This window comes from Anomaloglossus baeobatrachus, chromosome 1, assembly GCF_048569485.1.
Source record: "Anomaloglossus baeobatrachus isolate aAnoBae1 chromosome 1, aAnoBae1.hap1, whole genome shotgun sequence".
In the NCBI taxonomy this organism is placed as follows: domain Eukaryota; kingdom Metazoa; phylum Chordata; class Amphibia; order Anura; family Aromobatidae; genus Anomaloglossus; species Anomaloglossus baeobatrachus.
Genome location: NC_134353.1, coordinates 917,331,126 through 917,346,552, shown reverse-complemented (window position 1 = coordinate 917,346,552; position 15,427 = coordinate 917,331,126). Strand labels below are relative to the sequence as shown.

The 15,427-nt window shown below is 49.4% G+C and overlaps 1 protein-coding gene across 16 annotated transcripts in view; it reads right to left on the bottom strand.

Annotated features, from left to right (window-relative positions):
• CELF4 (CUGBP Elav-like family member 4) overlaps positions 1-15,427 on the bottom strand; it is a 1,553,364-nt gene that overhangs the window by 205,085 nt on the left and 1,332,852 nt on the right. The gene's annotated exons all lie outside the window — the stretch shown is intronic.

Sequence of the window (15,427 nt, the reverse complement as noted above, 5' to 3'; positions counted from 1 at the left end):
ATGGAGTCACCCCTGTTGCTGTGCTGCCCAATCATCATTTTCCTAGCAAAATTTGGTTTCTTTGTCCGTCAAAATTGAAAATAAGCCTCTGTCCTGTGTAGTAGAGAATGGCAAGATAACGATTCCCTGCATTTAAATGTGGTTATAAGTAAAAATAACTTTTTTTTTTTAAAGCTGGTGTGATTTCTTCATCCTGGGGTTTGCCACGCAAAGTATGATAGAGCTGAAGATAGAAGTATCCTCTGCAGAATCATCACGTAACCGCCCCTCCCCCAAAAACCTCTTATTTTTGTAGCATGCCGGGTCAAAGACAACAAGTACCTCTCTCACGGCTATCGCCACATTACATTTTGCAGACCATGGAGCTACCAAGAGGCCCAGTCCTGGTGCCTTTAATTTTTTTTCGAGTGGTAGAATGTGTAGAGAACCCCTGGCTCAGAGGATCCGTGCTATTCACAAAAAAAGGGGCAAAGCATTCGCTCAAGTGTCATGAAGAGAGAAACAAAAACCAAACCCTTTGTTCTTGGGAGTCAAAACCAGGCACCATAATGAAGGGCCCATTTAAATCTATGCTATGGGGCTGACTCTTCTTTGTATGCCATGGGCTGGTTACTTGGTCACAATTTGCCTTCTATCCTATATAAAGTGGACAATATTAAACCATCAGTGGTGTGGACAATCTCTGAAAGAAGAGACTTTGGATGCCTGGTGGAGACAATGGACTGCATGGTTTTGGGGTGAAGCAGCTTGGATTGTGGACTGTTTCAGGACTATCTAGTCTGTGGCTACACAGTCCTTGAATGAATCCTTAAGGAGCATAGCCAAACTGCTCTTCAGATGAGGCAATGATTCAGTTTGCCGCCCGGTCCTGTATCCTGAATCCTAAGCCAGATATGACCAATCAACCTTTGACACATGCAACTGTGGCGCCCTGGACAAGCCAGGACGTCACAGGTACTACAACAACACACCCCACACCCTGGTTAGGCACATCAGTCACACACACAAATCCTTGTTGCCTCCCTCCAGGGGCTGATGTCCACACCAGGTGGGGTGGAGCCAGGCGGTTGGCCCTACCCACTGAGGAGTTCACAGTCCTGGAGGCGGGAAAGTGAGTCAGAGAGTGGTTTTGGAGTGGAAGGGAGAGAGTTGAGTGAGGTGGTAGTGGAGGAGCAAGAGCAGACTGACCGTGTCCGGGTACGTGGCCCGGGAACCCAAGAGCAAGGTTGGCAGACGGTGGTGACCGTCTGCAGGAGAGGCCGATTGACGCATAACCGCAAGGACCGGGGACGGGCGGTGGTCCGCCGGTACCGAACCGGGGAGCGAAGAGAAGCCAGCACCATTCGGCAGGGCCTACGGACCCCGACCAGGCTTGGAGTCGCCGTTAAACCGGTCAAATCCATCAGCGACGGGAACCCCCGGGGTTTCTCAGCAGCAAAGACCCGACTGAAGGCAACCGCTCAACCGTGAAGGGAAATACAGCTACCACCACAGCTAGAGTTCCCAGGGCCAGAGCCAGCGGGCAAAAAGGGGCTCCTCTGGCACATACACCGCTGGGGAGCGGGTTACCGGTGGGAAGCCATCGGAGCCGAAAACACATCACAGGTGCAGGGAGAGACAGTCACCGCCAACCTACCGGGAGTGACCACTGCAGCCGCCTGCGGAACCCGTCCATCCAGCCGTTTGTTTCACCAGAGACTCCGTGTACGTTATTGGCTGAGTGAGTACTACCGTGCCGTCTGGCACTGCGCTGTCGCCCCCACGACCCTGCACCTCGCCAAACCCCGTCATCCACTTTCCAATCATTATCACCGGGCCCCGGGACCACCAAAATCCCCTACCCACGGAGAGGAGAGAAACATCTCGGCTGCTCCCTGTCATCGCTCCCGGGATCCCCGTCCAGAGCAGCGGTGGTGCCCCAACCTCACCACAACCGTGGGTGGCATCACGGACCGACTTCCTAAACCCCAAAAACTATTCCCCTTTCACTCACGGGCGAGGAGCGCCGCTCGAGTCTCCGGATCCGGCCCACCACTCGAGCCACCGAGCAGCAGTAGCAGCAGCGCCGGACCCGAGCGTGGTGAGCGTAGCGTCCCCTCCCTGCCCGCGACACAACCAACTCTCGTATGCCACATCCAATGTGCCTAGCTACATCAAATCTGACCAATCTAGCTCTGCTACATCCGATCAGCCCAGGTTCGCCACACCTGACTAGCCCAGCTAAGTCATATCTAAGTAGTCGAGCTCTAATACACCTGACGACCCCAGATCTGCTTCACCTAATCTATCCAGCTCTGCAACATCCAACCAACCCTGGTATATCACATATGACTAACACAGCTATTTTGCATCTGACCAATTATATCTTGATGCATCTGACCAAATCTGCTATGTGACAACCAACCAATCCAGTTATGATTAGGAATGAGCAAACGTTTACTTGTACGTCTGGTTCCTGTTCGGGTTTGTCTTCCAAATAGAGCTTGTTGAAAGGTTGCAGAGCAGCCAATCAGCAAGCTTTTCCGGTGTGGCCACATCACAATCATATCAAGTATTGGCATGGCTGTGATTGGTCGGCACACCACTGTAAAAAAGAAAAAAAAATACTTGGGCTCCCACCCTAATTTTGATAATTAGCGCTGGCATAGCAGCAGCTATAGACTGCAACCCTGAGCGGTTTGCTTTACAAAGGCTGGTTATTAAAAATAGCGGGGTTCCTAAGACGATTTTTAAAATTACTTAAATTAATAATTTAATAAAGCATTGATTTTGATGAAAAGCCAAGGCGGCTGGGGGGCTGGTATTATCAGGGTGGGAAAAGTCATGGTTATTAGCCACTCCCAACCTGAAAACAGCAGCCCACAGCTGCCCAGAATTGATGCTCCAATTCTGGTGCTTTTCCCTGCTAACCCCAATTGCACTGGTGCTGTCGGAATTGGAGTAATACATCGAGTTGATGATAGCTGTGATTTGTGAAAAAAAATTACAGCTGCCATCAAATCCTAGGTTAGTAATGTGGAGGCATCTATGAGAAATCCTTCATTTGAAATAAAAAATACAGACACCCTCTTTCACCCCCTTTTTTTAACCCCCCAAACACCCCTGCAGATCCAACGTAATCCACACAATGTCATTCAATGATCCCGGACCTGCTACATCCAAAGTCTGCGGTAATGGAAAATGTGACCAATCACTACAAACTCCAGGACACACTGAGGGGAGCATGGGAGCCCGGTTGTGAGAAGCGGTGATGTCAGTGAGTTCACCAGAGGTCACAGCCTCCGGTGAACTAAGTGACGTCACCGCTTCTCACAGCTGGGATCCCTGGTGGTGTCAGTTTGTTCTGGAAACTGTATTGCATTTTTCATCGCTGCAGACTCCAGAGGTGACAGAGCCAGGATCGTCGTTCGATGTCGTTTGGATTACGACGGGCCAGCGGGACCATTTTGAGGGTTAAAAAAGGGGTGAAAGAGGGTGTGTGTGTTTTTCATTTCAAATAAAGGATTTAACTGTGTGTTTTGACTTACAGGGTTTGTGGGGGTGTGCCATAGATGTCTCCCCATTACTAACCTAAGACTTGCTGACAGCTGTGATTTCTAACAAATCACAGCTATCATCAACCCTATATATTACCCCGATTGCTACCGCACTAGGGCACTAGGGCAATATGGATGAGCTTGGTAAAGCACCAGAAATGGCGCATTTAATGGATGCACCAATTCTGGATGGCTCTGCGCTGCTATTTTCAGGCTGTGAGGGGCCAATAATCATGGCTCTTCCCACCTTGATAATACCAGCCCTCAGCTATCAGCTTTACCTTGACTGGTTCTCAAAAATGAGAGGGACCTCATGCCATTTTTTAAAATTATTTATCTAAATAATAAAAAAATAATAGTGTGGGATCGCCTATATTTTTGATGACCAGCCATGGTAAAGCGGACTGCAATAGGTTGCAGTCCATAGTTGTCTTATTTTACCTGCTCTGGTTATCAAAAATATGGCGAGAGCCCATGGAATTTTCTTTAAAATGATTTATTTTCTTTTACACTTCCATACAGCAAACGTGTCTGCAACCAATCACAGATGCCAACACAGAGGGTAGAGTGCGTGTACAGTAGTCTGCCACCAATCACAGACTCTGGCACAGATGGTGGGAAGGGGAAGCAGTTAATATTCATGAAGTTTAATGAGTAGGTCCAGAAATAGTCTGACTGCAGTGTTATATTTCAGGAAACACAGTATGTATAACTGCTCTTACCCCCATTTAGCTTCTTTTTGCAGCCCCTAGCCCTTACTATGATAATTTTACGGCACAGAACTTCTCGTCCCCATTGACTTGTATGGAGTTCGTTGTCCAGGGTCAAGTTTAGTTTCTGAACCAAACTTTTTTTTTTTAGTCCGTGCTGGTTCGGCAAATCCGAATATCCATGGGTAAATTCAACTCTAGTTATGACACATTTTACCAATCAATCTCTGCTACTGCTAACTAACCCAGCTACACCAAATCTGCTCAATATAGATTCGCTTTATCCACCCTGCTTTGCTACATTTGACCAAACCAGCTCTGCTCTATCGGACCAGCCCAACTGTGCCACATCTGCCATGCGAAAGACTGAATTATCATAATAAACATTCTATATTTCTTGGCATCCTGGCACACCTCGTAAGGATGAATTACTCAGCGCGGGCCGGGTGGTTTTATGGACTCTACCACTCTACATCTGGCTCTGGGAACTGGATCAATAACCTCGCCCCAGTGAGCCCCACCCGCCAGCAGAAACAAATAATCAGCCGCAGGCTTTGTAGGGCTCTTCTTCTCTCTGGATCTCATAGTCCATTGCTCTCCGGGAGTGGAGGGGGCACTTTGTTGTTAATGCGCCGGGCAGCTGCACCAGATTCTCATGTATATTTAACACATCTTCATGCCAACGCTGCTCTTCATGCCAGAGACGTCGGAGACGCTACGCTCATTTTAATAAGGTGCTGTATGCCGGATCCATCTTATCAACATTTAAATAAATGGACGTCTTCCATTTCCTATGTAATTTGTATCTGTCCAATTACTAGTTACCATGTGAGTGCCGGATGGGGCTCAATGGCCCCTCTACTGATATGTCCCGTCAAACTTTTCTTAAATTTAGTAATGATTCATGTTTGTCACATCCTGACAGGCTAATAAAACCTTCAACAAGCTGCAACGCACATAGCAACTACTGAGGGGCCATATAAAGACACCTATAGGATAAATGTGTCCCGACAGAGTAGCACAAAATCATATATTCTATATTTATTGAATATGTACATATACAGTCATTTCTGAAGGTATTGACACCCCTGAAATTGTTCCAGAAAATGAAGAATTTCTCCAAGAAACTGTAAGCAATTACACATGTTTTGTCATAGCCATAGTTTGTGCATATTGGCAAAAAGCAAAACAAAACAGACAGAAAAAAGGCAAATTGGACATAATTTTACACAAAGAAGTATAGAAATTGTATACTCATAAAGGAGGGGGGCACCAGATGGCATGGCCGCCACGCTCTTTTGCCAAAAAGTTCCTGAGTATGTGCATATACCTTAGAAGGGTGTATGACACTTAGCTGCCCCTTAGAGACTCCGATGGGTTTTTCTGCCACAGGTGCTGTGAAGGAAATGCGCCACACCATTTTCTTAATGATTAGTGATGAGCGAGCATGCTTGTCACTACTCGGTACTCGCACGAGTATCACTGTACTCGGGCTGCTCGGCGGGGACCGAGTAATCTCGCGATACTCGTGCTTTACTCGTGGTCTTCATTTCTGCATGTTGGCGCTCTTTTGAGAGCCAGCCCTCATGCAGGGATTGGCTGGCAGACCACTGCAATGCCACAGCCCTGTTAGTTGTGGAATTGCAGTGATTGGCCGGCCTGCACAGCGTCACCGAGCCTTTATATAGGCCGGCGCGCTGTGCTCTGCTCACAGCTATTCTGACAGTGAGTGTAGGGAGAGTGTCGCTGATTCAGGGAAAGCTTTGCGGCCCTTTATAGTTAGTTCCGGAGCAGGGCTGCAAACAGTGTGACCAGAAGTCCTTCTCAGGACTATTCTAGTTGTATACAGGCAGGCAGGGTATAGCCAGGTCGGAGTACAGTAGCAGAGTCCTTCTCAGGACTATTGTTGCTATATACAGGCAGGGTATAGCCAGGTCGGAATACAGGCTAGTGACCAGAAGAGTCCTTGTCAGGACTATTGTAGCAGTATACAGGCAGGCAGGCAGGGTATATATAGCCATTCCTAGTGGTGACCGTATACCAGCCTTCATCATATCTGGGGCTGGTGTACACAGTGTAAAACAGTCCAGATAGTGTCAGACTTCTCAGTAATTGTCGCTCCTAAAAACCAGTTAGGTTCTTATTGCGTCCGTGCTTGCATTTAAAAACAGCACGTGTGTGGCAGTCGGTGGCAGGGTACAGGTGCGCGTTTTGCACAAACTATTATATAACGCACAAGTCTAGTGTATAATACACGTCAGTCAGCAGTGTCTGATAGTGTCAGACTTCTCAGTAATTGTCGCTCCTAAAAACCAGTTAGGTTCTTATTGCGTCCGTGCTTGCATTTAAAAACAGCACGTGTGTGGCAGTCGGTGGCAGGGTACAGGTGCGCGTTTTGCACAAACTATTATATAACGCACAAGTCTAGTGTATAATACACGTCAGTCAGCAGTGTCTGATAGTGTCAGACTTCTCAGTAATTGTCGCTCCTAAAAACCAGTTAGGTTCTTATTGCGTCCGTGCTTGCATTTAAAAACAGCACGTGTGTGGCAGTCGGTGGCAGGGTACAGGTGCGCGTTTTGCACAAACTATTATATAACGCACAAGTCTAGTGTATAATACACGTCAGTCAGCAGTGTCTGATAGTGTCAGACTTCTCAGTAATTGTCGCTCCTAAAAACCAGTTAGGTTCTTATTGCGTCCGTGCTTGCATTTAAAAACAGCACGTGTGTGGCAGTCGGTGGCAGGGTACAGGTGCGCGTTTTGCACAAACTATTATATAACGCACAAGTCTAGTGTATAATACACGTCAGTCAGCAGTGTCTGATAGTGTCAGACTTCTCAGTAATTGTCGCTCCTAAAAACCAGTTAGGTTCTTATTGCGTCCGTGCTTGCATTTAAAAACAGCACGTGTGTGGCAGTCGGTGGCAGGGTACAGGTGCGCGTTTTGCACAAACTATTATATAACGCACAAGTCTAGTGTATAATACACGTCAGTCAGCAGTGTCTGATAGTGTCAGACTTCTCAGTAATTGTCGCTCCTAAAAACCAGTTAGGTTCTTATTGCGTCCGTGCTTGCATTTAAAAACAGCACGTGTGTGGCAGTCGGTGGCAGGGTACAGGTGCGCGTTTTGCACAAACTATTATATAACGCACAAGTCTAGTGTATAATACACGTCAGTCAGCAGTGTCTGATAGTGTCAGACTTCTCAGTAATTGTCGCTCCTAAAAACCAGTTAGGTTCTTATTGCGTCCGTGCTTGCATTTAAAAACAGCACGTGTGTGGCAGTCGGTGGCAGGGTACAGGTGCGCGTTTTGCACAAACTATTATATAACGCACAAGTCTAGTGTATAATACACGTCAGTCAGCAGTGTCTGATAGTGTCAGACTTCTCAGTAATTGTCGCTCCTAAAAACCAGTTAGGTTCTTATTGCGTCCGTGCTTGCATTTAAAAACAGCACGTGTGTGGCAGTCGGTGGCAGGGTACAGGTGCGCGTTTTGCACAAACTATTATATAACGCACAAGTCTAGTGTATAATACACGTCAGTCAGCAGTGTCTGATAGTGTCAGACTTCTCAGTAATTGTCGCTCCTAAAAACCAGTTAGGTTCTTATTGCGTCCGTGCTTGCATTTAAAAACAGCACGTGTGTGGCAGTCGGTGGCAGGGTACAGGTGCGCGTTTTGCACAAACTATTATATAACGCACAAGTCTAGTGTATAATACACGTCAGTCAGCAGTGTCTGATAGTGTCAGACTTCTCAGTAATTGTCGCTCCTAAAAACCAGTTAGGTTCTTATTGCGTCCGTGCTTGCATTTAAAAACAGCACGTGTGTGGCAGTCGGTGGCAGGGTACAGGTGCGCGTTTTGCACAAACTATTATATAACGCACAAGTCTAGTGTATAATACACGTCAGTCAGCAGTGTCTGATAGTGTCAGACTTCTCAGTAATTGTCGCTCCTAAAAACCAGTTAGGTTCTTATTGCGTCCGTGCTTGCATTTAAAAACAGCACGTGTGTGGCAGTCGGTGGCAGGGTACAGGTGCGCGTTTTGCACAAACTATTATATAACGCACAAGTCTAGTGTATAATACACGTCAGTCAGCAGTGTCTGATAGTGTCAGACTTCTCAGTAATTGTCGCTCCTAAAAACCAGTTAGGTTCTTATTGCGTCCGTGCTTGCATTTAAAAACAGCACGTGTGTGGCAGTCGGTGGCAGCGTCAGGCTCCACGTTGTCCCTGGATAGAGACGTGCATGAGGGCCTCAAAACATTGTTCCCATTGCAAAGGAGTGGGTCTCCTGTCGTTGTAATGTCCATTCTGCAAAGAATGGGCGAAAAAATTTACCACTGGGGGTATACCTGAAACAAAGGCCTAAGTATTGCAATTTGTAACGGTCATCATCATGGTGGCGCATGAGGAGAAGGAGGAGCAGTCCAGCGATTAGCCAAACTCCAGAAGTGTGTACCCATGGGTGAGTGGAGGTACATGGCAAACTTTAAATTCCGCTCTCATTTGCTGGTGGTGTGGTGAAGTCTGGCCCAATCCAACCCTTGTTCATCTTGATCAGAGTCAGCTTGTCAGCATTTTCAGTTGACAGGCGGGTGCGTTTATCTGTAATGATTCCACCTGCGGCACTAAAAACACGCTCTGACAAAACGCTAGCAGCAGGGCAGGCCAGGCCTTCCAAGGCGTAGAGAGCCAATTCATGCCACGTGTCCAGCTTGGATACCCAATAATTGTAAGGCACAGAGGAATGTCGGAGTACAGTTGTTCGATCTGCAAGGTACTCCTTCAGCATCTGGGCAAACTTAGGATTTCTTGTGGCACTACCCCGCACCTCAGGGGCTGTGGTACGTGAGGGGCTGAGAAAACTGTCACACATCTTAAAGACTGTTCCCCTACCTCTGGCGGATTGGACTTGTGCCTCTCTCGGCTGTACGCCTCGGTTGTCCACTGATTCATGACCTATGCCGCTAGCGTTTTGTGAGGGGAATGCTTTGCCTACTTCCGTGACTATGGCCTTCTGGAACTGCTGCATTTTGCCTGACCTCTCCGCCTCGGGAATAAGAGACATAAAGTTCTCCTTTTAGCGTGGGTCTAACAGTGTTACCAACCAGTAATGATTGTCGGCCAAGATGTTCTTAACGCGAGGGTCACGAGACAGGCAGCTTACCATAAAGTCAGCCATGTGTGCCAGACTCTTAACAGCCATCACTTCAGTATCCTGACCGACACGATGACTGAACATGCTGTCCTCCTCCTCCTCATCATCTACCCTGTCCTCTGGCCAGCCACGCTGAACCGAGGATATGACTGCATGTCATATCCTCAATTTGGCCAGAGAGTTGCTCCATGTCTTCATCCTCCTCCTCGTCATAGTCCTCCACTGCACGTTGTGATGAGACGAGGCTGGGCTGTGTGTTATCATCACCCACACCCACTACTGTTTCTTGCTGAAACTCATCGCGCTCCGCCTGCAATGCATCATGTTTGTTTTCTGAGCAGAGACCATTTTAGAAGGCAGAGAAGCGGTATGGTGACGCTAATAATGTCGTCATCGCCGCTCACCATCTTGTTGTAGTCCTCAAAGTTTTGGCGGATGGTGCATAGGTCGGACATCCATCTCCACTCCTCAGGTGTTATGTGTGGAGTTTGACCCATTTCCCGACGGCTTAGGTGATGCAGGTACTCAACAACTGCCCTCTTCTGCTCACATATCCTGACCAACATGTGCAGAGTTGAATTCCAACGCGTGGGGACATCACACACCAGTCTGTGTGCCGGAAGATGCAAACGGCGTCTTAAGGCGGCAAGGCCGGCTGAAGCAGTAGGTGACTTTCGAAAATGTGCAGACAGGCGGCGAACTTTTACCAGCAGATCAGACAGCTCTGACTATGACTTTAGAAACCGCTGAACCTCGAGGTTGAGCACATGGGCCAAGCATGGAACATGTGTCAGCTGGCCTCGCCTCAAAGCCGCCACCAGGTTCCGGCCATTGTCACACACCACCTTTCCTGGCTTTAGGTTCAGAGTTGTGAGCCAGTGATCTGCCTGCTGTTTCAGAGCTGTCCACACCTCTTCTGCATTGTGGGGTTTGTCACCTATGCAGATTAGCTTCAGCACTGCCTGTTGCCGCTTCGCCGAGGCAGTGCTGCAGTGCTTCTGTGTCGCCCTGGACAAGCCAGGGGCCACAGAGCACAACACTTAAACACCCCACACTCCCTGCAGGCATATCATAGTCAAAACACAAAATCCTTGTTGCCTTCCCCAGGGGCTGTTGTCCACACCAGGGTGTGGAGCCAGGCGGTTGGTCTCCACCCACCGAGGAGGAGGGAAAACACAGGCAGTGAGAGTTAAGCTAAGGAAGTGGAAGGAGGAAAGTAGTAGAGAGGAGAAAAGTGACAGCAAAGAGCCTGAAGTTGGTCCGGGTGTGTGGCCTGGACAGGACAGCAAGGTTGGCAGGATGTGGTGACCGTCTGCAGTGGAGGCCGATTGGAGTCTGCCGTAAGGACCGTGGACGGGTGGTGACCCGGCCGTACCGGACCGGTATACAAAGCGAAGCCAGCACCATTGGCAGAGGACTTTCGGATCCCGGCAAGGCTTGGTGTCGCCGTGAATTTGCCAAATCCGTTATTGAAGGGGACCTCAGGGTTTCCAAACAGCCAAGTCCAGATAGAAGGCAACCGTACAACCGTGAAGGGGAGACACAGCCACCGGCAAGGGCAACCGTCTCCCAGGGCCAGCGCCTGTGGGCAAAAGGGGCTCCTCCGGCCCATATCCAGGTCAGGGAGCGGGTTACCGTTGGGAAACCATCACTACCAACACTTAACTTCGGTGCAGGGAGAGACAGTCATCACTAACCTGCAGGGAGGAACAACCGCAGCCGTCCGAGTGACCTGTCCATCCAGCCACTTGTTTTACCCTGAACTGTGTCATCATCATTGGGCTGAGTGAGTACCTCCGTGCCGTGCGGCACAGCGCTGCCCCTGCGACCATGCACTTCATCAGGCCCCGCAACCCGCCTGTCATCCATCTCTACCCCATCACCAGGCCCCGGGACAACCAACCCCCCTACCCACGTAGGGGAGAAATAACAACAAAGCTGCTCCCTGTCACAGGCTCCCGGGATCCCCGTCCAGAGCAGCGGTGGTGTCCACACAATCACCACAACCGTGGGTGGCGTCACGGACAATATCCCCAAAACCCAAACCACCCCTTTTCACTCACGGGCGAGTAGCGCCGCTCGAGTCCCCGGGATCCGGCCATCGCTCGAGCCAACGAGCAGCAGCAGCCGTAGAGCTGCGTCAGCCGGACCCGAGCAGTGGGAGAGCGCACCGTCCCCTCCTCCGCCAGCGACACTTACAGCTTGGGACTGGTGTGGAGGGTAAAGTGGATCAGGATGCGCAGGAGGAGGAGGAGGCTGAGGAGCATGACATTCCGGAGCTGTAGAGTGTGTGTGAAACCCTGACTGAGGTAGGGCCTGCAAAACTTGGTGTGTGAAGGACGTATTCCGTCCCTCGCTCAGACTGGGTCCCAGCTTGCACAATATTAACCCAGTGTGACGTCAACGAGATGTAGCGGCCTTGCCCACATGCACTTGTCCACGTGTCTGTGGTTAGGTGGACTTTGGCTGAAACAGCGTTGTTCCGGGCACGTGTGATGTTTTGTGACACGTGGTTAGTTATGCAATGCGGGGACGGCACACAGGGAGAAATAGTGTCGGCTGTGGACCGAGTAACGTGGGACAGCTGCCACCATCAGTTCGCGGAATGCTTCTGTCTCAACCAGCCTAAAAGGCAACATTTCCAGCGCAAGCAGTCGCGAAATGTTAGCATTTAGAACTGTGGCATGTGGGGTGTTGGCAGTGTATTTGCGCCTGCGCTCAAAGGTTTGCTGAATGGATAACTGAACGTTGCGCTGGGACAAGGACGTGCTTGATGATGGTGTTCTTTCTGCGTAGGCAACTGCAGGTGCAGGAGTGGAGGAGGCTTGTTCGCAGGCAGCATGGACAGGGGATTGGCTCGCATGCACAACCAGCGAAGACGTAGCAGTGACATCAGCAAGCACTGCTCCTCGACTCTGTTGTACTTCCCACAAAGTCGGGTGCTTGGCTGACATGTGCCTGATCATGCTGGTGGTGGTCAGGCTGCTAGTTTTGGTACCCCTGCTGATGCTGGCATGGCAGGTGTTGCAAATGGCCTTTTTAGAATCATCTGGAGCCAACTTAAAAAACTGCCAGTGTCAGAGTTCCTGGTTTTCCAGTTTTCTTTTGAAAGAGCTTGCCCTTTGTTAACATGGAGTTTTCTGTTATGTTGCCCTACTTCCTGTCCATCTGTTTAAAAGCCGCCCCTAAAGCTTAGTCCAGTGCCTGAGTATACTGCTTCCTGTGTGCTCCTGCCCTGCTGCTTTTGGTTCCTGATTGTTATTCGGATCCTCTTGGAAAACAACCGACACCGACTCTGGACTTCATCTGGTATCATCTAGCTGTACCTGGACTCCGTTTGCCGTCTTTGGTCGGAACTTCTGCCCGGTTCCTTCCGTTTAATACCACTCTGGACTCACATCACGTACAGACATTTTTCGACTTACCTATTGCCCTTTTGTGTCCCGGCTGCTGCGCATTTAGGGCTTCTGGGGTGATTGCCAGACAGTCCCTGTATAGGGGTTTGCTGTTGGTGGTCTCCCTGGGGGAGTCCGGTGCGCGGTACCGGGAATTCCCTTTCGCTCAGTCCCTGGAAGGTATTTCCTGTATTTATGTTCTACTGTGTTTTTGTTCCGTTTATGTACATATTTGCTGGTTGCATATTATAAATGTCTTGCACCAAGAACTCGTCTCTGGTTGTCATTGCCCTAACGCAATCGAAATCCTCAATACATACAATAGTATTACAGCCAGACTCGGGAAGACCTAACATTTGTACAGGCACCTTGTGTCGTGTTGTTCCGGGGAACAGTTGACTGACGTCTGCCTGGGGCCACCACTCTGCTTCTTACTGCCTGTTGTGATGCTACGCCTCCCTCCCCCTGTGCACTGCTGTCCTCGCTCTGCATATCCTCCTGCCAGGTTGGGTCAGTTACTGGATCATCCACCACGTCGTCTTCCTCTTCCGCACCCTGCTCCTCCTCCTGACTTCCTGACAATTGTGTCTCATCATCGGCCACCCCTTGTTGAGACACGTTGCCAACTTCGTGAGAACGTGGCTGCTCAAATATTTGTGCATCTGTACATACAATCTCGTCATGGCCCACTTCAACAGGAGCTGGCGAGAGGCCAGAATTTGTGAATGGAAACGTGAACGAACAGCTATTCCGAGTGTCCAAGTGTGGGATCAGTAATGTCCGTGGACGTGTACTCGGCCTGGTGGTAGGAAGGAGGATCAGGTTCTGAAATGTGCGGTGCAGTATCACGGCTACTGACACTTGACCGTGTGGAAGACAGAGTGTTTGTGGTGGTGCCAATCTGACTGGAAGCATTATCCGCTATCCAACTAACAACCTGTTGACACTGGTCTTGGTTCAAGAGGGGTGTACTGCTGCGGTCCCCAAGAATTTGGGACAGGACGTGCGAGCGACTAGATGTGGCCCTTTGTTGTGGCGAAATTAGAGCTTGCACACAACCTCGGTGTCTGCCTGCACCACCATCACGTCCACTTCCTTGTTCGTTGACAACGCCCTTGCGCATTTTGCAATGCTGTGCTAATGTGTATTCACTAGACTTGTGTGTTATATCCAAGTTTGTGCAAAACTCACACAAATGCAGCGGAAAGCTGCCACCAACAGGCACACACGTGCGGTTTTTAAATGCAAGCACGGAGGCACTAAGAACCTAACAGGTCTCTATCCAGAGACAACGTAGAGCCTCCCAATGTTTGGCTTCCCTGCCTAAGGGCTATACTATAATACACCCACTTCCTTCCAATGGGCACTTCAGGTTTACAGGCCTTCATGCACGTCTCTATCCAGGGACAACGTGGAGCCTCCCAATGTTTGGCTTCCCTGCCTAAGGGCTATACTATAATACACCCACTTCCTTCCAATGGGCACTTCAGGTTTACAGGCCTTCATGCACGTCTCTATCCAGGGACAACGTGGAGCCTCCCAATGTTTGGCTTCCCTGCCTAAGGGCTATACTATAATACACCCACTTCCTTCCAATGGGCACTTCAGGTTTACAGGCCTTCATGCACGTCTCTATCCAGGGACAACGTGGAGCCTCCCAATGTTTGGCTTCCCTGCCTAAGGGCTATACTATAATACACCCACTTCCTTCCAATGGGCACTTCAGGTTTACAGGCCTTCATGCACGTCTCTATCCAGGGACAACGTGGAGCCTCCCAATGTTTGGCTTCCCTGCCTAAGGGCTATACTATAATACACCCACTTCCTTCCAATGGGCACTTCAGGTTTACAGGCCCTCATGCACGTCTGTATGCAGGGGCATTGGTGAACCTCACAATTTAGGACTGCCCTGGCAAAGGAAAATACTACAAAGACTCACTTCCTCAAAATGGGCACATTAGACTCAAGAGGCCTTCATGTACGTCTCTTCTCAGGGACATCGGAGTGCCACACAATGTTTTCACGTAAAATCTTTCATGTATTGATCTCAAAAAGTAACATACACCAGCTCTATCTCACTATTGGGTATGTGCCCTTAACATTTCCGCCATGAAAAATCATTTTGGGGTCATTTTGGAAGGTTTTCTGGTGAGTCCGTAAAAATGGCGTAAAACGCGGACAAAATTGTTCACAGCTGTGACTTTTGAGTGATAAATGCTTCAAGGGGTCTTCCCCATGCTGTTGCCATGTCATTTGAGCACTCTTCTGAGACTTTTGTGACATTTTTAGGGTTTCTCCATGCTGCCGGGAGGTCATTTCACAAAAATACTCGGGTCTCCCATAGGATAACATTGGGCTCGTTGCTCGGGCCGAGTACACGAGTATCTTGGGAGGCTCGGCCCGAGCTTCGAGCACCCGAGCTTTTTAGTACTCGCTCATCACTATTAATGATACTTTCTTTACTTGCATTCAACACCTTTATCCTGTCTTCCTAAATGCTCTGACATAAGTCTTCCGGGATCGTTCCCCCTTCCCTCTTCTAGCTCCTTGTCTGTTTGATCACCAGACGGCTTTTCCTAGCTCGCCAGGCTGAGTCTTAGGCGGGCTTTGCACGCTGCG